We start from the raw sequence: 25,732 nt of genomic DNA, 5'->3' as shown, positions 1-25,732 counted from the left end.
CATTAGCTGCTGGATGGTATGAAGATGACCATTGCAAAGTGATTCGGCGCTGTAGACCCCAGTCCCAGAGGCGTTCGCTTACAAAGGCAGGTAGGTCCGTTGTCAAAAATGACGGTCCTCCCATTTTTAATACATCCCACTCCAAAAGACGTATTACACTATTTGCATCTTCCTTTCCAGGACGGACGGCGACCCTTCGTGTGCCCTGGTCGATGCAGATCAAATGTGCTTGAGTTTTCTGAATGCGTGGGCTCTTTTTTATATCAGCGAAATCCAGATGAACAGTCTTGAAGGGTTTTCCGGGGTGTTTTGGAAGAACCATTTCGTTAGTTCGCGGACGGTACTCGGCTTGATGGAGTTGGCATTGGTAGCAAGTTGTAACATACTTCCAGATGTCCTCCTTCATGTGGTTCCATCTGAACTTTTGTACCAGTTTGTTGTAAGTGCACCAAAAACCACAATGTATGCCTGCATCTCCAGTATCTTGATACAGCTGCAGCACTTTATGGACGAGTGTGCCAGGAATGGTGTATTTGGCGTCTTCGAATTGGAAATCTTCTGTTCCTTCAGATACCTTTTGAAGATTAGTCTCCTCGAATGGGAGGTCTACAGCCAGCCGGGACAATGCATTTGCGTCAGCCAGAATGCTTCCAGGACGATGGTTTACGTAAAACTCAAACTGTCGCAGTTTGTTTATCCATCTCGCCAGCTTCACTTTTGCTTCCATCAAACCAAGAAGGTAGGTCAGCACTTGATGGTCCGTGTAAACATTGAAATTCTTTTCATTGAGGTAAGTATGAAAATATTAAATCGCCATCAACAAAGCCAGTGCTTTTTTCTCAGTGGGTGTGTAGTTGATCTGTGTTTCCGAGAAGGTGAAAGAGTAGTATCCGATAACCTTGATTTGTTGATTCAGGGGTAGAGTGGTGTCTATGATACAGCACAGCTCCTGTTACATAGTGCGAGGCGTCGGTATTCAGTTTAAATGGTAATTTGATACCTGGCAGGGTCAGCACAGGATCACTGGAAACACCAGTGATCAGATATTGGTATGCAATCTTGCACTGGTTAGTCCATTCAAATGGTCTTTCTATCTTCGCGAGCCCCATGAGGCATTTCTTTTCTCTAAAATAGCCCTTTATGAACGCCCGAAATCGACCAGCCAAGCCGAGGAAACCTCGCAGAGAATGAACGTTATATGGCCTCACAAACATGGATATCCAATCGACGGATTCTTGCTTCGTCGTCTTTGTGAAGCCATCAAGCGTACGATTCAGGAAGATGACCTTGACTCGCTTTCCTTAGCATAAATTTTTAAATACGCAGTCAAAGCTTTAAGAACACTTGTGAGCTGTTCGATGTCTTCTTCGGCGGTCCTCAGGCAGACGATAACGTCGTCAATGTACACTGGAGAACACTACTATGAAGTGCTTCAAGACCCAATTGATCATTTGCTGAAACAAGACTGGAGAATCTTTCCACGCGAACTACAGCCGGCTGCACTCGTATATGTCGAATGGAGTCACAAAGGTGTGTACTTGTATTCTTCCTGTAATGAGACTTGCCAGAAGCCTTTGCATAAGTCGATGCGCGAAAACATCTTACAGCCACCAGTCTCGTCGATGATGGCTTCAATTCGTGGCATAGGAGACGAAAATAGATGTTTGTTAGCTGATAATCCTGTAATCCGTGTACAGATGAAACGACCCATCCTCTTTCGGAACAACAGTAATTGGTGATGTGAAACTTGAAGTAGATGGGTTTTTTTTTTCGCGTCTAGCATCTTCTGCAGCTCCGACTTTGGCCACACCTTCCTCCCTCTTGACATGTTGTAGGGTTTCCTCATGACAACCATTATGACCCTTAGCTTAAAAGGTACCTCGATTGCTGTAGTCATTTCTGGAAAATCTCCAAGACATTCGAGTTCCCGGTACATCTGTGTGACGTCCTTTGCTGATTTGTGTTTTCGGAGAGCTCTTTCTGGAGTCGGCTGTGCATCTCTGAAGACTTGTGCTTTGTCAATGCTGACCTCTCCAGTCCAGTAGATGTTCAAACAAAGCTGCTCAATGAGTGGTCAAGGCAACAGGAGTTGATAGCCTTCACAGTGTTTTGGGCATGCAATAAATACCAAATACCAATACCAATAGGCAACATTCTGCCTCATCAGTGCATTGACTTTGGCGTGGTTTTTTTGATAGATGATAATTTCTGCCCATTTTCAATGCACCAGCTTTTCACCATCGTAGCCCTTCACCTCAATGTGTTCATCAGATATGTTGGCATCCTTGACATGGTCCACGTTAATTACAGCGACAGTTGCTCGACTGTCGACTAAAGCTTGAAGCTTGTTTCTATTTACATTGACCAAGATATAAAGGTTATGATTGTTCAAAGAAACACTCTCCCTTGGCGTCATTGGTCAGATACCGAAACCCTCTTTTATTAGTTTTTTGCATTGCAATCTTCCCCCTGGCCTCTTTGACGTTGCCCTCTTGGGCCACGTTGACGGTGTTGGGAGTGGTCTACTTTTGTATCCAATCATTGGGGGCAGTACTTCATTCAAATGGTCCAGTGGACCTGGTGACAGAGCTTCCAGTGCTTTTGTGTGTCGGCACGCTGGGCTTCAGTGGAACTGAGCAGTTAAAAAAACTTTCCGCTGCTTGTGTGTGTTGGCTAATTCAGACAGTTGTTGCATACATCTTGGCAGTTATGCCAAGATGTATGCACACAACTGGTCCTTCGTCATCCCATGAATGATTAAAGGAACCAGTGAAGAATCTGGTAGCTTTGAATCTGCAAGCTGCACAAGTATCCTCTTCTAAAAATGTATTGCATTGCAGTCCCCTCTTTGTACTTCTAGGCTATTGCTCGTTGCCATGCTTGTAGCTTCTGACCAAAAGAGGAAAGAAAATTGTCTTGTCATTCCTGCCATGACTCATACTCATGCAAAAGCACGCACAGCTCGTAGTACTTTTTGGCCATGCCATCAAGAAAGAGACACAAGTTCTTCTTAACTTTGTCGTGAACTGTCTGCCAGTTGTTAGGCCCACAAGCATGCTCATAGAAATTAATCCAGCATTCTGGGTTGCTAAAAGCTCCATCAAAGATGTCGGGCTTCACCATCTTAAAACGTGGTTTGTTCGCCGCTTGCAATGTGAAAGCAATTGTCTGAAGTAGTTTGAATTGATGGACCATCTGTTGTAATCCAAGCATCCTTGCAAGTAGAAGGCCTGCATCTTCAGAGTGCAGGTTTGTTGGCTTCGGTCAAGTAGTTTCCAAGATGAACTTCTGATAATCTGACAGTTTCATGTTTATCTTGACCTTGACTTTTTCTAAAACATGTTCAAGGCTTCGGCCTGGCTTGTCAACTAGATATTGAATGAAGGTGCTGGTGCTTACCGCAAGCGGTAACGCCATAGGCTCTTCATGCAGCTGACATTTCATGGAATGTATAACTCCCCTGTCGCCGCTTTCAACTTCGAAGGTCACCCCTTCAACTTACTGCAATCCAGTCGGCTGTGCCGTTTTGTAGTGTTCCAAAACATTAAAACTCGGGAGCCACATTATAAAAGAATGGTCACCATCTTTTAGATTTTATATCTTCTTCCTTCTCTTCTTCTCGTACTGCACTCCTCGTCTTCTTCGGTCTCCTTACAACTCATAAACTCAAGAATAGTATACACAGATAAAAAAGTAAGGGGAGACATGGCCTAGGAAGGTCAACTTTTGAACCATTCTCTCAAATTTATTTAAACTTTCAGGGTGAATTGAACCCCATTAGGCTTGATGACATCTAAAGTTTAAGTCTTATAGGCCAGTTCTACAACCCCCCCCCCCATACTATGCTTAACAAACTCCAGAAAAAAGTCACTTTATTAGAAAATGTATTTAAAAAAATTGCATCCCACAAAATGTTTGGTTTAATGTGAAGAAAAATACCCATAGTGCAAGTTAAGGTAGACATTAATTGTAGAAAATGGAATTCCAGAGAAAAACAATAACACACATAAAAGCAAGCGATTTTAACAAATTTCTGTGTTTTAAAGTATTCAGTTTCGTCATGAATTTATCTTTTTCAGATTATAAGTACCTTAACGTGTCCATCAGAAATTTCAGTCCAGAACACCCTGAATGAAATCTTCACCCTTTCAATATGTCAAATGATACATTTCCTAATACCATATTTCCTGCCAAAAAGTGAAACTGAGAAAAATTCATTTGGAGTTTCAACTTTAGGTTTCTTTCTTTTATATGACTTTGAGGTAGGCAAAATTCCCCTGGAGCATTTTTAGCACCTTCCTTTGAGGCTTTGTTGTTCCCCAGGCAATAGCTACCAGTTTGTGTCACTTGCAGGTGAGCTAACTTTTGTAGCAGGCATTCCTTGACAGATAAACTGGCAAGAACTAAGAGGCAAACATACTAAGGAAGAGCAGCAAAGCAGGAATAGGATCTGAAGTGGAACATACTGTGAAAGGGTGTTACCAAAGATAACAGAATATCACTTCACCGGACAGGACCAATGATAAACCCTGTTTCGGGTCTCAACCAATAAGATTGCTCTCACCAAATTTTCTGGATTTTTTGTTTGGATGTATAGGCTTCTCCTGGCCATTGATACTTTTAAACTTGGAAAACTTCTACGGGCTAAACCTAGAATAAATAGCACTTACAACGAAAGTGGTGAGATGTTCTGGGATTGTTAAACAAGCATTAAGCCGTGCTAAATAAAATGCGCAAAAAACTTGTTTCCCATTCACTCGGATATGTCGAAAATAATTTATTGTGAGATAAATCTTGCATGTTTATGAATAAAAGTTTCTGAAACCACTCTTTTGAAGTTAATAAACATAAACATAATCTTTTTTAAGAAAAAAACTTTTTTCCTGAATTTTTTTTAGTCTGAGGCATTATCACCCTTTAGCAAAAGTTATACATACAAAAATTAACAAGGGACATCTTATCACTTGAGTGGTATTGTTAGAACCATTGATTCCAAATATTGTTAGCAGTGACTATGTGGTCGGGCAAAGCGTTTCCTTCTGTTATTGTTAAGGGTGTCAAAGAGTTTGCACAGTGGACACGAAGAAGGCCTGATTGTTGCAGGTAATGTCTCGTCTTGGAAAAAAAATGAAAGGGGAGATGGAAACAATGTGTTCCTAAGTGCTGGATTATGTAGTAAAATTTGTAAAACAGTGTCCGCCGACATATTTCTCGTCTTTATGGTTAGCTCTGGGCAACGTTATTAGAACACTCAATTGGGCAACTAACCCTTGAAACCCGGACCGCGTGCGTCCACCAAGACCAAACTTTTTTATTTATTTACTTATTCATATACCCTTAAAAGCCCTCATGAGAGCATTACATAAGGGGGTGGGGGCCTGCGTGGATAAGTTTCATACAATAATTACCTGAACAAGGTAAAATAAATATACACGCATTAACACGAGTTCCCATAAAAGCACAAAAAAAAAAACATTAGGCACAATAAACACATTTCAAGATTAAACCTCGCTGTTTAATCAAATAATCTCAATAATTCACTTCTGAATGCTTCAGAGTTTTCAATTGTTACTATGGCATCAGGCAAGTTGTTCCAGTCGACAATTGTCTGGGGAAAGAAACAGTGGTTGAATGCGTTCGTGCAACCAGATAAACGGGCGATTGTTCGAGAATTCCCTTGTCGGGTCGATGATCGGAGGAGAGAACGCAGTAGGGCGTCGCGAGGCGTAGGATGATAATAGTTAATTTTGTGAAGGGCTGAAAGGGGTGCAATTTTACGGTGGACTTGTAATGGTGGGAGGTTCAGTTGATTCTTTAGAGCAGATACGCTGGTGGTGCGGTCATACTCGAACAAGGTAAATCTTGCTGCCCGGTTCTGAACTGATTCCAGATTGTTGATAAGGTAGATCTGATGAGGGTTTCAAACCGATGCTGCATATTCTAATTTTGACCTTATGTATGTGTTACATGCCACGTTCTTTACATGCGAGGGAGAGGCTTTTAGGTTGCGTCTAATGTAACCCACAGTTCAGGATGCTTTAGCTTTAATGTTTTTAATGTGGTCAGACCAGGTAAGGTTAGCTGTCATTGTTACACTGAGATATTTATATGAGTCTACAGCCTCTATCAGACCGCTTCCTATTGAGTATGAGAATACTGATAATGATTATTTTCGAGTAAAGCAATTTAATTTACATTTTGATTTATTCAGTGACATAAGCCAGTTATTATACCATGTGCTAACTTTGTTTAAATCGCTTTGTAGCACATAGTGGTCATTCTGATTAACAATTTGTATAGTATAGTACACAGTCGTCGGCAAAAAGCCGAATGGTAGAAACGACAAATACAGGGAGATCATTAATGAATATTAAAAAAAGTAAAGCTCCAAGCACTGATCCCTGGAGAACTCCTGATGTCACTCGTTCTGTGTTAGATTCACGATTGTTAACGGATGTAAATTGCGAGCGTGAAGAAAGGAATTCTTGAATCCAAGACAGAACCAGTGAGTCAATATTAAGGCATGAGAGTTTGGCGATGAGACAATTGTGAGGAACCCTGTCAAATGCTTTTGCAAAATCCAGAAATACGGCATCAGTCTGGATGCATGCTTGAAGGTTAATATGATGATCATGGGTGAATTCCAGAAGTTATGTCTCACAGGAGTACCCTTTCCGAAATCCATGTTGATGGTTATAAAATATATTGCTAAATTCCAGATGCGATGCAATGTGCAAGAATAAAACATGTTCTAAAGGTTTTGATGCTATGCAGGTTAATGATATTTGGCGATAGTTCGAAACCAAGGAGTGAATGGCAGCTTTAAAAACGGTAACAACTCTGCCTAATTTCCAATCTGCCGGAAGACGTGATTGGGACAATGATTGCGCAAATAGTAAGTGGAGGTACGAGCTTAAAATAACTTTTGTGTTAGCAAACATTTTTGAGCAGATATAACCTCGCCCACAAGAAGAAGTGGGTTTAAGTCTTTCGATGAGCTTTGAAATTCCAGCAGGGGAAATTTCAATAGGTGTCATAGGCTCTAAATCCAAATGACATAACAGGGGAAAGTTATTTTCTGTTTCAACAGTAAAAACAGACGAAAAATACTCATTCACTGCACTCGAAACGTTAGCTTCACAGACAGGACTTCCATTTTCATCCATCAGGTAGACAGACCGATCATTGTTTTGGGAGAATATGAATTTCCAAAACTCTTTGGGGTTATCTCGTAACATCGATGGAAGGTCCTCAAAGAAAAACTTTTTTTTTTTTTTTTTTTGATGAGCGAAGAGCACTTTTATACGTCTTCAACTAGATACGATTACAGTGCCGCCTCTTAGCGGCGAGTCAAAATATCAAAGTTGCTTTATATAGCTACTTCGAGATGGCACTGCGAGATGGCGCCACCGGCCCTTGTGCAACTCCGCTGATCTGGTACGTGCAACCATGCAGTTCCCAGAGTGGGCGCTACGAGAGAAATGGCAGCAATACAATCTTGTCTAGTTCGGTTCTCAAGTACAGATCATAGCCAATTTTTCAAAGCAGGCTCCTAAGGCAGTTTCCCGACTGAGTTGCTCTAGTAACGTTGGCTCTGGGGGATTCACTCTCTAATGCAATTCAGAGATGCTAGTACAGTGATGCGATTGGCCTAAGCCGTTTCGGAGCACCTTTCGGAGCAGCCGAAACAGTGTTTTGGAGCAGCAAAAGTCGCCTTCGGAGCAGCCAAGACAGTGTTTTGGAGCAGAAAAAGTGGCTTTTGGAGCAGAAAAGGTGTTTTTTGGAGCAGATATTCCTAGAAATATAAAAATATTCCTTTTAAGTGCTGGACAAACGAAGGGTGCTTTGCTCGCTGCAATAAACAAATTACGGCCAAGTTAGACCATCTGGGAGTCTTTGAACATGTAACTGAAATGCCAATGACATGACCAATTTCACAATGCTTCAATTAAATTATACATATATATGTACCCATCATAAATAAATATAAACGAAACTGGACATATTAAACCTTATTTGAAAATGACCAGCTTAGTAGTCAATATTGACAGCATTAGGTTGACCAGTCATATAATATATGGAAGCAGTCTTAGGCTGATGAAACACGTAACTACTGCAGTGAAATGCGAAATTGTACACAAGACAAGAGTGCATTACGACTAGCGGGTGTTTTTTTTTGTTTTTTTTTGCTTTTCGTAATTCTTAGCAAGGCTGCTGCAAGCCTCGCTTTGCCTTTGGCTAGTAATGAATGTCCACATGCAATGCCTCCAAAGAGACATTGAGACATCTCACAAGTGTATACATACATTGCTAAGGCCATTGCCGAGCAATTCCGAAAAACCGCTCGCCAACGTTTTACTGGATCCCGACGTGCCAGATTTTCGTCAAAAGTAAGCAAACGTAAAACAATGAATTGCAAGCATCCCAGAGGGTGTCTCTGCCGTGCATTCATGTCCGCATGCACATGAGGGCAACTTCTGCAAGCTTGCAGCTGCACGTGCTTCGTCGCGCGAGCGGAGATGGCTGTTCGATCGAAAAAAAAACATGACTCTATGCTCCGTCACCAACTGGTTTCCGAAATTGTATGCAAAGTAAAATGTAACTGTCCAGCATATATACGACAAAAAACGCACCCGTATTCACCAGGCGCGAGTAGCGCCTGTTTAACCACTGACTAGTGACGTCATCGACTAAAATTATCACGTGGCAAGCGATAGTCGCCGCTAGGTGAGCGCTTGGTTTTCACCGGTCGTGTTTAGGGCATAGTCGCCCCGCGCGACTGAGGAGTCGACTGACAAATCTTAGTGATAGGGTAGGGCTAGTTTAGCCCGTGTTTAGCGGGTGACTAGCGACTCAGTGCCATGGCCAACGCGTATAGCACCGCTGACCGCCAGCGCTAACGAACCCCTTACTCTCTCGGAACCCTGGGGGCACATCTAGAAAGAATTGGAGAAGCAAATAATGCGTAAATAGCCATGTTCAGTGGACCGAGATGCCGCTAAAGAGATCTCAGCAGGGCGCTGGACGACAAGAAAAAACATGTTTACCGGCGCTTTCATATTTGTTTATGTCGCTGGCAATGCGGCTTCCGTGTTTCTCCCTGGTGTTGTTTTTAAATTTTTCTTTGTAAAACTGTCTCGGACAACATGTCTCTCATTGTAACTTTTTTTTTTCCTGATAAACATTTAAAGTTTAGTTTTTATACGAAACAATACCCATTTACGCAGTTGCGTTGAAATATGCACATCCGTGTCCTATCTTTTTACGTATCTTCCGCTTGTTAGTTCTGAATAGATAGTCACCCGCTCGCTTCGCGCTCGTGAATATTGCAGAACATAATCTGCACGTTAGACGCGTATTTCTCGTTTAGCTCGCGACTACTTAGTCGTGCTACTAACCTTAGAATGGCGCTGGTTAGTCGTGCCTGGTGAATACAGGTGACAGAAGCTAAACAAGCTAAACACACGGGAAAGAAGAACCTGAGCGCATCGATGCACAACATCGCGAGCCATGGGGTCAAAAATTTCTTGGAGCGCTTTGTGCAACGGCTGAACTCAAGACAAGCAAGCGTGCTGTGCGGGTTCAGCGTGCAGACATTGCATTCTTTGCTTTAGCTCAGCTCTCTTCAACTTTCTTTTGCGGCAGATTTTTCACGTACCGGGGTCTTTCTGAAAAGAAAGCCCACCGAGAGAAACCTAGGTAATCACTACTTCGACACAGCAGTATTTGAGTTAAGAAAAATTTTTGTAGTAGAGTATGATTTAAACAACAGGAATGTTGATGAACATGCGGCGGTCTTTACGTTACAGTTTAGAAACCGCCATACCTTCAGTGACGTGGGGACGGCAACACTCGAGTTCGCGCGACCACGGTGACTGGCAGACAGGGACAAAATATAGTTTTCCCACGGCCTTTGATTTCAGGAGCGAGTGCTTCAGCTCATAAAGTAACTCGCACCGCGCAAAAACGTGGTTTCGTTTCACAGCATGACGGCATGGCTGGTATCCGGCACACTTGCGTCGGAGCGTACGCACAAGCCAGCGTCTACAGTTGAAACAATTTTAAAAAGCCGACGGACGAAACCCACGAGACGACGAGCGCGCGAAACGAGAGACGGCGGGAAAAACCATGTAAGACCGGACGGACAATTGATGCAGAGTACTTTCTGTCGGGCGGACGCTTGCGCCACCTAGCTCACGCATGCTCAATTACAGCATTCAGTTTAGTTTCGGTTTTGAAATGCGACCGAAATTGGTCCTTTGGTGCAGGCTTGGCGCAGATCACCCATATTTCGGCAAAATGTAGCAGCATGTAGCAGGGTTGGGCCCTTGGCGCAGCAATCACATCACTGTAGTATAAGAAGAGTAGACAGAATAACTAAATTGTAAAACTTTTTTGGAGAAGTTTTAATTCTTCAGCAAGATAGTTCTGCCATGGAGACCATACAGATGATGAATGTTCTAACTTAGGGCATACAAAGGTAAGGTATGCAACGCATTTATTATTAGGAGGGGCTAGTATTAAATTGTCCAGGAGAAAGTCAAGTGCGCTGTCTTCCTTACCGATAGTAGGTCTAATGCGGGTGATCCGTGTAAAATTTCTTGTTATATAAAGAAAAACATATTTATAAAACAAGAATGTGCTGATGATGGTATCGTTAATACTGTAGACATAAAAAGATGGTAATGAAAGCTGAGCAAATGTAAGCAATTTGCATTTCTTTATCCTCGAGGACAACAGCCACTATCACACCAACCCGCTATGGATAATAAGGCAGTTTGCAAGGATAAGTGATGATCGCCATCTGTGACAGGAGTAAATTAGTCATCTGTGAAAAGTCAGATAGTGGACGCAACACGAAAAGGATGATCATTGATACAGATTAGGAAAAGAAGCGGTCTGAGCATGTTTTCTAAAGGAATGCCCAATGTTAAGTTGGACTTGGATCACATGAAGTTATTTATAACAGTGCATTGAACCTGATTGGAAAAAAAGTCAGTCAAATTTAGGGGTTTTACGTGCCAAACCTACGACGGGCATCTGGCACGCCCCAGCGGAGGACTGAGGAATAATTTTGACCACCTGGGGATCTTTTGACGTGCAACCGAAAGCTCGGTTACACGGCGCCTTCTCCGCAATAAGCCTCCGTCATATTGTGGGGGCACCTCGGTCGGGATTCGAACCCGCCACCTGGGGATCTGTAGGCCGGCGCTGTCGTCCCAGAGCCACCGAGGCGGCTAACTTGATTGGAAACAAATTAGAAAATCCAGGCAACAATAAAGGGATCAATTGTGACATTGCACGATAAGGTGGTTATGAGACACCAGGGCCGTAACCAGGGGGGGAGATAGGGGGTTCTGACCCCCCCCCCGAAATTTTTTTCTGGGTACGGCCCTGGTCGGTGCACTTGCAGCCAGCCGATTTTAATCTCCACCTCTGCGCACGCGCAGTGGCGCGGTCGGCTACCGGATACCAAACCGGGACCGGTTCTCCGGTTTGCTGCAACTCTCCATTATATACCACCGATGCACATGATTCATAGGTGAAAATAAGACAATAGACACTTTCAAAATGGCCGCCGTTGTCGCCAAAAACCCCCCCCGAAATTTTTTTCTGGGTACGGCCCTGTGAGACACCCTGTCAAATGCTTTTGAGAAGTCTAGGAATATACAGTGGTGAAACTGACAAGAGGTGATTTGGAGCAGCTCTTGTAACAGGAAAAAATCGGTTTTGGAGCAGACAATTTTGAGCTTTCATGTCAGAAAGTTTTATACAATCTCTTCGAAAGTTAGCCCATAGAAAAGACTGTAGCTGTTGGAGCATTGGGAGACTGAAGTGTTATGCCCACAGAGGACCTGGCCTTTACAGATATTTATTTATTTATTTATTGAACAGTCATACGTCAGCAATTTTGTAGAAGTCTCAATTAACCTATTATTAGTACCGATGGCATCTTCAGTCTGTGTTTAACGTAAAAAGATATTTTCGGCTACTTTGTAGCGGGTTTTATTACAGTGACGTAATTGTCACAAATTTAACATCAAACGGACACTTATGGTTGAAAGTGCCTCACATTGCCCTCCCTCGTATTCAACTTGCTGCTGTTCATAGAACAGCTAAGCGGAGCACATAGCTACTCTAACCGATCACGAGTAGCGGTAGCTATTCATTGCGATCGATGTGAGCACCGTTCGCAAAAAAAAAGAAAAAGACGACAACTCTTCATTTGGCATGAGCAAAAATAGATGTTGGGTTTCAAGCAAATTCAAAGTGAATAGTAATAGTTCTTTCGGTCGAATATTTTTTAATTGAATATTGAAGACTTTTTGCACCTTTCTCCATGCCTTTTACTACTGTTCCACCATGCTTAAACAAAAATTCAGCTGGACTCACGAAGGTTGTTCCTAATTGCCCACTTATGAGTAGTTAAATTTAATCTAGCTATATTTATAGACTGTAGCCTCAGAACGTCCAGTACCTACAGTGGGATGGCAAGTAAATGACAAATTTGACATAAAATTAAGCCTATAAAGGAGCCTAGCCATACATAATAGAGGGGATTTTAAAAATTTTGTGCCTATATAAAAATATTTTTGTTGATTCTGAATTAAAAAAAAGCACAAACAATAAACAGAGGTTTTTTGAACTATGCTGCCTACAGCCTGTTGTAACTCAAGAAGGTAGGGTGAGGGTAAGACGGGCCAGGAAAGAGGAAGCAGATGGAATGCTGGAGAAGAGAGGGGGAAATCTCTCTTAAGTGTTCCGTCTGCTTCCTCTGCCCCGGCCCGTCTTACCTTCACCCTACCTCCTTGACTTGCAACGGACTCTAACATATACCCTTGAATAATAGTCACAGTTAAATTTTGAAGATTTTACTGCAATGTAATAATAACGATCCCAAAACTTTTATGTTTTTTTGTTTTGTTTTTTTCTTTTAATATACATTAGGCCTGCGCGTGCACCATACTAGTTTGAAGATGTGCTTTTCGCATAAGCGCGCGAATGAGCTGCGGCGAAGCGGGTAGCGAGATCACTGTGTCAGCTTCATGGGTATTGCTTCTCCGCAGTGCAACTGTGTTTGAGGAGAAGCGCACTCAAGGGAGCTAACCCACCGCAATCAACACTTCGAAATGTATGAATATTGCAGTTAATTTTTTAAGCGAATATCACCATATTATTTCAAACTACTATTAGAAAATTAAAATATTCGCGTAGCTCTATTCTTCGCACATACTACTTAGGCATCAAGAAAAAAAAACTACTTTCTTAACTTTCAGTGGCATCGCTTGTCCCGTGCCAGACACTTTCAGTTTCCTTTTCGAGAACTGCTCCCTTTCGGCGCAGACATGACGCAAATTGCGCGCAAATACAGCCTTTAGAGCAGCATGTAGCAGGTTATTCATTCTGGCACAGTTTGGCGCAATTAGCGCAGCAGTTTTACCACTGAATATAGCAACGGTTTGTTGTTTACGTTGCAAATTTAATTGAATGTCATGTATAAATCACAAAAGTTGTATTTTGCATGATAATGTCTTTCTAAATCTGTGCTTATTTTTGTTTAGGAGCATATTAGGCTCAGTGTATCTAATGATGTTTGAAGATATCATGCTGAGTGATATAGAACAATAGTGAGGTGAATTTCTATCTCCGAACCTATGTACCTACTTTTTGTATAACATGTATTAAGTTATGTTAATCGTTTAGTTAACGCGTTTTCTGTATACATTTATTACCCTGATTGTTTTTCCTGCATCTCCGTCACCATCTGCCAAGCTCTCGGGGCCCGGACCTAGTAAGCCAACAAAGATTGGCTTTTTTGTCCGTGGTTTCGACATCTGTACTTGCAGATGCAATAAATGATTTGATTTAATGTACAGGGATTACATGGCTGATTTTTAAAAAGGCCCTGCAAGGACTTTTGTACTGGTTTTTAATTTGCACCGAACCTGAGTGCACTGAATGTCGTATCTTAATGAAACTGTTCTTTTCACGAATTTTACTTTATTTTAAAAGATATAGGCAAATTAAAAATACAAAAACAAGCACAAAAACCCTCTTTCATGACGTCCTCGTCGCTTGAGTGGTCGTGAACTAGAGCAGGATTAGTGAGCTCAACAAGCACACACGGCTGCCGCACTCCGTGTCGATGGCTCGAGAGGGCGCCACTAAAGCATGTTCCGGCTAGGCTGTATGAAGCGGGCGGCCAGGGTGGCTCGCACTGCACTTGCTGCACGATTAAACACTGATTCGGCATGACACTTCATTGGCCACCAACGATAGCAAACACGAGTTAAAAATCAGTTCAGAAAGGCAGCCACTTCGCGCTACCATACCACCAAACGGCCAAATCGCAAGCCAAATCTGCTCGCCAAAGGCCTTCGAAACGCTCGGAACCAGTCGGATCCTCGAACCGTATACGACCGCAGCGCCGCCACGTACATCGGAGACCTTTCTACACTCGCCGCTCATCGGTGCCTGACCCCACTACCCCTCTAGTATGCGCCGCCTTTTCCACCGATTGGTGGTGGATATGTCGACGAGTCATTTCTTGTTTCCGTCTTTATAAACTGCATTTGTTTATTTTCTGATCTAAAATACTGAACAAAAAGTACTTTCATAAATATCTGAAACAGTTCGCGCCACTTATATTTTGTATTTCGACTAAAAAGAAGCTTTTAGCGGGTCTGACCAGTAGACTACACAAATTGCGCGCTTTCGGCACCGCAGGTCGCCCCCGTAGGTGGAGGAGGTTTCCACATCGTCCGGTTAAAATATAACGCACTGGTATTTAGTTACTCTCTCCGTGCCCGCTGCCTTGCCCGAACCCCAATAGATTTGGAAACCGCAAAGAAGGTAGACGCTTAAATATGATTGCAGAGCCCCTTTAAGTCAAGAGGTATGCTACCAGAGGAGTGATTCTCGATAGATGTCAGTTAGAACCAGAAATTCTATATGGCTTGGTGTTTTCCATGACTGCAATTTTATGTGGTTGCCACCAGAACTTGTGGAAAGTTCCAGATCTTCAATGGCTAAGGATGTATATCTAACAATTATATTCTGCAGATATTAAACAGGGAATTGCCATTATTACACAAATAATTACAATGCTCCAAGAAGTAATTCCACTAAAGAATAAAACTGAACATACCAACAGCCTCCTGTCAGCAGCTTCCATGAGTCTTGGTAGTTTCAAACTGCAACATGTCCTCTAGAAGTGGAGCATAAATGGCTCTGGTCTGTGCCTGGTCTGGTGCTCTAGCTGTCTGAGGGCCATGAGTCCACAGTCACTTGAGCCTTGGTTTCACCCCTCTATTCTTCTACACGGGCCACAAGCTGTAGTACCAGGCTTGCAGTAGAAAAGAAACTGAAGGTGTTAAAGATGCACTGCTGAAAAGACAAGGCACAAAAAAAACCATTAACTACTTAGCTTGAAAGGTGCTAAAAAAGAAAATCATACAGATTTAATTAGAACAAAACTTTGAAGATTCATCTCAACCACCCAGGTATTGTGAACCTAGACTGATCTTGCAGCACAATAAGCCTCAGTCAAATTGCAGGAACCTCAGTCTGGTTTACAACCTAATAACTCGGCATCTTGCCTCAAAGCCAACTTTCAATTAACAGCTAATACATTAAACTCTGAAGATACAGCACCAATAAGAGATGAGCATGGTCATGACAGCCTGCTTGACTTACAGTGTCAAGTTAAGGGTTAATCAATGAAACTATTCTCCTATGCCCTTGAAAACTGTGGTCGAGACAAACGTTACAACCAAAAAGATACTTCAAGTAGCTGTCAGCATGCGCTGTACAAGCAGAAGTGTCAAGGGAAGGTTGAAAGGGCCACAGGAAAGCACTGGCTTCCCAAACCTTAGATCCGCCACCCGAAAAACACCCTACTTTCACAGGGAGGAGGGAGCTAGCCTTGTGGCTACAATTTCAGCTATCTGCTCACGTGATAGGGACAGTATACCCAACCTCAACATCAGATTGGACATAGACTGAAGGTTCAGTTGACCGACTGCTTACAAAGCAAATTGCACGGACCAGAGGAGCCTGCTTTAGTATGTTGGTCAGCGACTGTGTGCTGAAAAATTAACAAATAGGGAAGAGTCATGCTAATGCAGTGCTTATATCTGTAGTGAGTTTGAAAGAAAAAGATTATGCACGTAAAATGCTTTCAACAGGCTTGTGAATGTGCATTAAAAATTTGCATAAAGATGTTGGCCTGAACTAGGTTTCGGTCGGTGCTGCTTCAATTGCTCACAACTGATCTCATTCCAGGGGTAGTGATTAACAGAAATAAAACAGGCACAAAGGCTGTTTCACACACTTGCGACTGCTTCTGGCTGGAGAGGTTAAAAGACTGGCTTTAAACCTCTATAAATGCTTATGACTGCCGTGCCGGTTGTAGGCAGTTGCAAGTGTGTGAACCATGCCTGCTTTCTTCTGCAGTAATACACTGCACAAGGAAACTTATTGTATGTTTCTATAGTTGCAACACAAGAATGCGGTGAGACTGGAGTATTCAAGTTCTAGTGCGGTGAATCACAGTTTGCTCTTCTATTTAGGCCTGCAAGAATGATGTCCTGGGAATAATAACAACATCAAGCCTATACAAACAAAAACACCTACCTGCTTCCAATCATACTTTGAAAAGACGTTTTTTAAGGCATGGCCAATAAAAGAAAAAGCTGATGGCCATAGAGAATCTTCAGTCACAGAAATAACACTATATACTGCCATATATGTCAGGATAGACCATATCCCAAATTAACCATGCACAAAAGAGAATGCTGAGAATGTATGAACATACACTGCATGTGCTGGTGTCTGCAAGCGAATCTGTTCAAAGGTAAAAATCTAAAATAAATAGCACATTGCACACACATTCCTCGAAACCCTATTTTGGTTTTTTGCCTCGAATCCTTTATGCAGAGAAGGCAAGCGTGTGCAGCATGTGTACCTACGTTTCCAGCATTCCCCTTGGTGCTTGGGTAATTAGCAAAAAGTCTATTGCTGAAGTTGTGTCAAATGTGTGTCCAAGCAACACACTGTGGTCGTTGCAGACAACGTGCTTGCAACGGATGCTGTCAAAGCTACAGCTCCTGATGCAAATTTCTGAAAGGGCCATTAGAGGCAAGCACACATGTCAAAACGTCGGTGAGGGGGGGGGGGGGGGGCAACTTACCGGTGAAATTCCGCTGCCTCAAAGAATCATGACCACCTGTGACATCTTCGGGCGATAGTAGCTCCTGGGGTGCTATTAGAAAATAAGATGGATTGTTAGGTACAAATCTTCTAATACTCAGAATTTAAAAAATAACTATCAATTGAGTACAGAACCCTCAGATGCATCTGCTATATAAATGCTTGTGCAGCGAGAGCACATTCGAAAAATGCGACCTCCTGCTGAAAATAACAATGTATGTATGCTTTACATGCAGCATTTCTTTCCAGAGCTGGTGGTTGCATATTATCACTGTTCTCGAACTTCCACTTCTATGGTGCACAACCATGTGTTCTATGTTGAAATAGAACACAGGGCTCTCAAACCAATAAGTGTTTTCACGACAATGTCATACCTACAAGTGTTCATTCTGTTGTTTGTTTGTTTTTTCCTGTTTTTATCTCTTGAAACATATGATAGTTATCTCTTCGCTGTTTTTGTAGCTCGCTTTGTCAAGAAGATGAAAGAGAATACCTTGTCAAGCAAACAACTGTTGGCTTTTTGTCTGCCTCCCAGCATTTGTACTTGTACAGGTGCAAATAAAATGATTAATTGATTGATTGAACTAACACAAAATGGAAGTGCAACAATCTAATTCATTCCCTATAATCAAACAACAGAATTCACGTTTGAAAACAATACAGGTGCCTTCACTAAGGGAAGAAAAAGGTAAAATGTAGGCTTCAAAAAGCAAACATATTGTAGCCAATGGCGTCATGTCACTTGACACTCAGCAGACTACTTCCCGCTGCATATGCTTAGCTGTTGGCATAGGCACATAGCCCCCTGCTTCTCTCATTCACCGTCCTCTCCCCCTCCCTCTTTGTGTCACACCCTCATGGAGCTTTGGGAAGCAACTTGAAGCCAATATATATTTTGTTGCAAGTTAAAAGCCTGGGTCATCTGTATTATATTTTATGTCCCTCTTTTCTTGCCCAGTTTTCTCGCTAGACTGGCCAGGCAACAATCAAATGCAGGCGCACTTACTGCTCCCTCTCTTAAATCTAGGCTCTCTCCGTCATCTCCGCCGGCATGTTGTCGTTAGCGCTCCGAACGCCTCTATCGGCATGCCACAACGGCTTCTCCGCGTGCAATGCGGTAAAGCTGCTTCCCAGATAAGGAGCGGAGAGCAGACGACGGCCTTTCCCGCATCTTCTACTGCCTGTTTTGGGTGCCTTCTTGGTCGTGACAGTAAGGTGCGGCGGTCTGAGACTTAGGGCCAGTTGCACCAATGCAGCTTAACGCAAATCAGAGCTTAGCAGGGAACCTAAGCCGAGTTTTGGTTTTGTTCTGTTGCACCAAAATCACTTATCGCTAAACCTAGCACTAAACCATGCCTATCGTGAGCGCTCAACATCGGGTACTTTACTTGGTCGTTTCTTAATCCTGGATTTAAAACATGCCGGCTGGTTTGTGGCGGTCTACACGGTGGACGAAATTGGTTGTACAAAGTGTTTTAGGCTACAGCAGCGTGAGAGCCTCAACAGAATGACCTTCGATTGCGACAGATGCAAAATATTATGTGAAGTGTTTATCGACCCGTTTTCAAGTTGACTTTCCAGTCTCAGTGTGTGTTAGCCCTAACCAGGGAAGGTATGCAGATGTGGGGCTCACGCACGTCTCACGTCCATCTTCCCATTGGTTTTTATTTCAGCGTGCTTATTCGTATGCAGTTATTTGCGCATATCTGTAACGTATTGCTATTTACAACCTTGTTTATCTTAGAGCGCAGCTCTTAGGCACCCGCTTCCGGCTTGAGTGGAGTCGGCGTAACCGCACGGTGCATTATGGAACACTACCCATGATGCAATGCGCAGGGAGGAGGATGAGGGGGAGGGAAGGAAGGAGGAGGAGGGGGAAGAGAAGGAAGGAGGGGAGGAGAGAGGAGCTTGAAGGATGAGGTGAGGGGGAGGTGAAGGAAGATGAGGAGGAGGGGAGGAGTAGCAGGGAGGATGAGTGGGTGAGGAGGAGCAGGGAGAGGGGGTATACCCTCCCCTCAGTACCCTTCCCTCGTCTTCTTTAAGAGCTGTGCTCTAATTCGGCGTTACAGGGTGTTGTAAACGTCAGATTTTTACTTTCAACGCATTTCCTTTTTTCCAATCAGCGCGTTGAATAGCGGCAGTGCACGATCTCGGCGATCAGCCGATTGTAGCCCCATTCTTCCGTTGTCATTAAATTGCGGTGAACAACGCATTTAAACAATAATGCAACGAAAAGGCTATTTTTTTTTTTTTTTTAGTGTTAGGACAATTTTTAAGAGAAGTTTCTTTGTCTCCCGAGTAAAATCTTAGCTTCGGAAAACTGTGTCGTTCTACAGTCGAAACTTATCTGGTGACCGCACTTTGTAGCGGCGACAAGAAATCATAACAACTAAGATGCGAGATTTGCTCAGCACTGTATTAGGGCAGGCTGTGGCGGGTGGTGCGAAGAGATGACTGTTCTCATAGACACAATGTGATGACCTAGTGTGAGTTTTCATACTTCAAAGACAGCCACCGCCTTACGTTCAACTAGGGAGACAGGCAGTGTACTGTGCCACAGCTCACACGCCATGCCCCTCTGGGTAAGATGTTACAACATGTTCTGCAGTACCGTAGAAGCTAATAATCGTTCAGTAATTGTATTTGCACTTCGATATATTTAAATTGTTGTCAAAATTGAATACAATATTTACTTTTATTTTTGGGGTGCACTTTGTTGCAATGCACATAAGTTGTGTTGTGAAGTACGCATCATGAAAATACCCAGTATTTCTGTTTTCTGGCTGCACTTGGAAATTTTTTATACAAATATGTATGGTTAAATTATCCTTGGCAAGCAACTGGACCCCAGCCCTAGACTCAAGCCTTGCTTATTCCAGCATCTGCTCATCTATTTTCTTAAGGAAATAATTCAGGTACTAACAAAAACATGAAATGGTTATGAAGGCTGATCGGGAATCTGAATGGTTTATTTTGGAAAATCATGTAGGTCATAAATGACCTAAGCTTAATGTGATAATCCTAGTGTTGGTTTTCATGATTGAGATCTGAGGCAGAGCAGGTGAAATAGAAAAGAAACTTTGTACAATGTCTAGGTCTAAGGCACAGCTTGTATTTGTTTGCTAAAAGACAGAACTAACAGACACTTAGAAAAACCCTCAACACCTAGGCATAGAAATTAGAACAGCATAATAGAACCAGAGGAATGAAATGCACGACTGCCACAGAAAGATGGAACTTTACCAATCTGGGGAAACTTTACGTAACACTGACTATTTAAAATAAGTGAGAAACCAGACCGTAATGCAGCTTGCTTTTTGAACTAACCTAAAATTAACTATCTTCAATTTTATGAGCTAACAAAATAATGACTGATGCAGCACAAAGAAAGTCAGAGGTTCAAGTTACAAGGTTACATGTAAAGACCCCAAGTTAGCAGTCATGCTGCATATGGTAAGTTTTCTTTCTGCAGTGGAGACACAAACAGTCTAATTTCATAGCTGACTGATTCATCACTCTCTGAAGGCTAACAACCCATTTAATTTTGACTTTTATGACCATAATAAGGTCAAAGTAGGAAAGTTTTAACCTACACAAAGATATACCAGGTGTTTCTTTCAAAACTTAACAGATTTGTTTAAAAAGCCGTGAAAGTTACACTTATGCGGTTTGTGCAGATGAGTTATACAGCCAGGGGGATAGAGTTTTGGGGCTAATTGTAACGATCAGTCAGCTAATTATTTAAAATTCGTTAATTAACTTTTTAAATAATTAAAAATCGACACATAGTTCCAATTAGAAACTTGCTAAGCGCCATTGAAAACCACTAAATCAACTCTTTTTAGAACATAAAGCATGGGCAGCATTTTACGTCGTTCTAATGAAGCGCTCAATTTGGATGTGTTTCTAGGTTTCGCTTACTTATCCGAGCACATCTCTGCGCCCGCAATCCTGTCCCCTCCCCCTCCCCTCCCTCCTCCTCCTCCTCCTCCTGTAGTCGCGGCGCAAAGCCACTCCCTCGCTTACCTTGTAGCATAGAGGGAAGTTGGGCGCAACTGTGTTGCACATCTCAGCCACTGTCGAGCAGGACCGTGGGAGCAGAGATGCACTGCAATAACAAATCGAAACCTAGAAACGCGTCCACATTGAGCGTTTTCATGGAACGCTGTAATATACAGCCCCTGCGTTATATCTTTCGAAAAAGAGTTGATATAGTGGCCTTAGGTGACGCTGAACAAGTTTCTAATTGGAACCACATGTCTATTTTCATTTATTAAAAAGTTAATTAACGAATTTTACTTAATTAGCCAACTGATCGTTACAATTAGCCCCCTATACTATGTTCCCTTGGCCGTATACCTCACCTGCGCAAAACCGCTTTAATGTAACTTTCATTTTTTAAAACAAAGCCACAAAGAGTGTCTTGGTGTAAATGCTATATGTATTCCGTTACTAAGATTGGCTCATGAAGTAAACTAAACAATGAATAAGTATGGTTGGAGCCAGAACGCAGACGTTACGAAGGATCCATGTCGTACGAGGGTGATTAAAAACTTATTTCACTTTGGTCAACTTACACCTTCTGTTGGCTGCACTGTCTTATCGGCACTTTTCATACAAGGTTGCTGTATCTCCAGTCACTGCTGTGCAGGCTTGAATCTGTTAAATCAGTTCAGTTGGGACTGAGGTGCTAGGAAGAATGGCTGTCCCATGCTTAATTTGTACAAGTGAATCAGTCATCGTTCTCGTGATATGAAGGGGTGTCCAGTAATTCCATATATATGAATATACCGATATCCATAAAAAAAACTTTGTACACAGTATTATGGAAATGTAAATGTTTTCTCGCAAAGAAATGCGTTTGAATGGATACAGAAGTTCTATGAAGAATGCACGAGTGGCAGTCATAAAGGAGCCAATGCCCATCCATTTCGACGACTGAGAATGACGTTGAGACACATCCGCGAGAGGTGTTGAGACACTTCTGCAAGGCAATGAGGGATCTCCAGAGAAAACTCAAATGCTGAAGATAATCAGAGTATTGTCATCGTCCCCATATCATAGTCAATCATTGGTCTTGAATGGTGCTATTATATTCGAGTTCTCTATTTTGTGACCACACTTGCCTCCAGATGGCTCCAACGTACTGAGAACTACCCCGAGATAGTCATCGGCCTCCGATTGAAGTCAATAATTGGTCTTGAATGGTGCTATGACAACAAAGTTTCCTTTCTGGTGAGCCAACTTGCCTCCAGACATCTCTGCAATGATGAAAACTACCTCGGAATGGTCGTAGTCCTCCTATTGTAGCCAATAATTGGTCTTAGACGGTGCTATGACAACGAAGTTTCCTTTCCGGTGAGCCAACCTGCCTCCAGATGTCTCTGAAATGATGAAAACTACCTCGGAATGGTCGTCGTCCTTCAATTGTAGACAATAATTGATCTTAGATGGTGCTATGACAACAAAGTTCCCTTTCCGGTGAGCCAACCTGCCTCCAGACGTCTCTGAAATGATGAAAACAACCTCGGAATGGTCGTCGTCCTCCAATTGTAGCCAATAATTGGTCTTGAACGGTGCTATGACAACGAATTTTGCTATCTGGTGAGCCAACTTGCCTCCAGACGTCTCTAAAGTGCTGAAAACTACCACTGGATGGTCGCTGTCCCTAAAGTGTAAACTGAACTTTGAAAAAAAAATGTGGTCGTTAAAATTATTAAAAATCATTTGACAATTTTGTAATCCTGACATGTTGCAAAGGGACAGATGCTTAAGGAACTATATCATGTAAAATTTACTGAAAGGACAGATATAAGGGCACTGCCATTCTGATTTCAAATGCAGCACTGATAATAGGCACATTCAAGTCCCACTAAGTTTGTACTTAGGTCTTGCACTTAGGTGTTTGCTGCTCCAAAACAGTGTTTTGGAGCAGCAAATGTGGCCTTTGGAGCGGCCAAGATAGTGTGTTTTGGAGCAGCAAAAGTGGCTTTTGGAGCAGCGAAAACAGTGTTTCGGAGCAGAAAAAGTGACTTTTGGAGCACACATTCTTAGAAATATAAATATTTGTTTTAAATGCTGGAAAAACGAAGGGCACTTTGTGTTGTGTTGTGATGCGACGTGTTTGGGCGGAATTCGCTGCTTGTGTTTTTGCTGCTGAGACATCCCACAAGTATACAGTGCTGTAAGCGTTGCCAAGCAATTCTGAAAAAAAAAAACAAAAAAAAACACTTGCTTTCGTTTTACTGGTTTTCAACGTGGCAGATCTTCATAAAAAGTAAGCAAACGCAAGACATTAGATTGCAAGCGTCGTGGATGGTGCCTCTCGTGCAATCATGTTCACATGCACGTGAGGGCAACTTCGGCAGGCTTGCACCTAGACGTGCTTCGTCGCATGAGCAGAGACAACGGCTGTTCAACCGAAACCGAAACCATGCCACTCCGCTTTGTCGCCAACTGGTTCCCAAAATAATATACATGTACAAAATGTAACTGTCCAGCATACGACAAACAGTCCAGCGGTGCGTGCTTGCCAGGCCGGTGGGCGAGGTACAAGCTAAACACACAAAAAAAAAGGACCTGAGCGTATCGATGCAAGACATTGCGAGCCAGGGTCAAGAAGTTTTTGGAGCGCTTTGTGCAACGACTGAACTCGAGACAAACAAGCGTGCTGTGCAGGTTCAGCGTGCAGGCATTGCCTTCTTTGCTTTAGGTCACTTCTCATCATCAACATTCTTTCGCGGCAGATTTTTCACGTACCGGGGTCCCTCTCGGGAGAAAGCCCACCGAGAGAAACCTAGGTAATTATTATTTCGACACAGCAGTCATTGAGTTAAAGAGGGATTTTTATAGCAGCGTATGATTTAAACAAGAGCAGGAATGTCGATGCGTTTCAGTTTAGAAAGCATTATATCTGCAGCAAAGTGGGGACGGCAACACACGACGTCGCGCGACGAGAGTTACTTTGTGAGCTTTGTGAGCACAAAGTAACTCTTGCCACGTAAAAACGTGGTTTTGTTTCACAGCATGACGGCAAGTCTGGAACCCGACACACTAACGTCGGAGTGTCCGCGCACACGGCCGCGTCTATCACTAAAATATTAAAAAAAAGAAAAAAAGACGCGAGATGAGATTCCCGAGACGACGAGAGTGCGAAACGCGAGACGGCGGGAAAAATCATGCAAGACTGCATAGATGATTGATGCAGGGTACTTTGTGTCGGGCAGCGTCTTGTGCCACCTAGCCAACGCATGCTCAATTACGGTTCTCAGTTTAGTTTCGTTTTTGAAAGGCGACCAAGATTGGTCCTTTTGCGCAGGTTTGGCACAGATTAGCCATATTCAGGGGTGGAAGCGGGCTAGAGCCTTTTGTAGCAGGGCTGGGAGCAGCAAAAGTCCCAATTTGGAGCAGTTTTGGAGCAGTAAAACGCTCGCTTTAGAGCAGCTCGGGAGCAGCAAAAATAAGTTTTGTAGCCGTAGAAGTAGGTTTTGGAGCAGGTCACGGAGGTCAAACAGGTGACTAAAAGTGATTTGTTGTTGCTAAATGTGAAAATGAAGCAAAAATATATGCATGCACATCCCAGAATAATTTTCAAGCAACATACATACACATTTTTCTATTTCTATTGCATTGAAATAGGGAATATTGGCAATTTATGCAAAGGAAAGGCTTTGAGAACCATTCCGGCAGCAGGCAGAGTCATGATAGACTTTATATGGGAGGCCCCGACAATAAAAGCCTAACTTGAGCCACGCCAGTACAAAACCGTCTACTTAATAGACCAATTGTAAACATGTATCCAGAAAATTAAACCACTGCAAGGTGTCAGATAAACTACCTTCGCTGACTACAGCTTTTGTTTAATAAAGAATACACATGCTCAATCACTACTTAAAAAGCCCTCCCTATTGGAAAACCCCAATATAAACAGCGTATTATGGATATTGGTAAACAATATCTTTTTATTGTATTGCAATACAATATAGACAGTGTATTGGAAAACATTACATTTATTGTATTGTATTACAATAAGGATTTGTTATGGGATTCCAATATCCATAATACGCTGAAAACATTGGAATCCAATACCGTATAAACCCTTATTGGATCCCCATGTGTCGTATGGGGATCCAATAAGGGTTTACGATTCCAATATACTCAGCGTATTATGGATATTGGAATCCAATATATTATATCGGCTACCAATAAAACTATATGCGAGTTGGAATATCACGTTCAGCACGACATTTCTTTGCAACGCAGTCTCTTCTTGTGTGTATTTCTGAGTGATAAAAGAAAAAGTGTTGTTGTTGTCAAATGATGAATAAAGAAGCAAAACACTGGGCTTATCCATACCAAATATATTTAACATATTCCTGAACTGGAAGATCTGGCATTTACTGCAAAAGAAAGTTAATTGTTTAGGACCCTCATTCAAAAACTTGCTGTTTGAAAACAGAATGTGAAATCCTCACCTTTTAATGAAAGCAGCACCTGCTAGCTGTAGCCATATAGAAACTGC

At 42.5% G+C, this 25,732-nt stretch overlaps 1 long non-coding RNA gene across 11 annotated transcripts in view; it reads right to left on the bottom strand.

The window, feature by feature from the left end:
* Positions 1-25,732, bottom strand: part of LOC115318937 — a 66,782-nt gene that overhangs the window by 15,000 nt on the left and 26,050 nt on the right. For 4 of the 11 annotated variants that reach the window (XR_006078370.1, XR_005716033.3, XR_005716025.2 and 1 more), the window contains 3 exons: positions 21,238-21,870; positions 17,192-17,263; positions 15,149-15,387 (listed from right to left, as the gene is read on the bottom strand). This is a non-coding gene — a long non-coding RNA (uncharacterized LOC115318937). Of the gene's footprint in view, positions 1-15,148; positions 15,388-17,191; positions 17,264-21,237; positions 21,871-25,685; positions 25,724-25,732 lie in introns of those variants that run through there. The other 7 variants (XR_005716027.2, XR_005716034.2, XR_005716030.2 and 4 more) reach the window with 5 other exon arrangements.

Source organism: Ixodes scapularis, unplaced genomic scaffold, assembly GCF_016920785.2.
Source record: "Ixodes scapularis isolate PalLabHiFi unplaced genomic scaffold, ASM1692078v2 PGA_scaffold5__190_contigs__length_132052651, whole genome shotgun sequence".
In the NCBI taxonomy this organism is placed as follows: domain Eukaryota; kingdom Metazoa; phylum Arthropoda; class Arachnida; order Ixodida; family Ixodidae; genus Ixodes; species Ixodes scapularis.
Note: the sequence above shows the minus strand (reverse complement) of the source record. Positions and strands in the feature narration are given on the sequence as shown.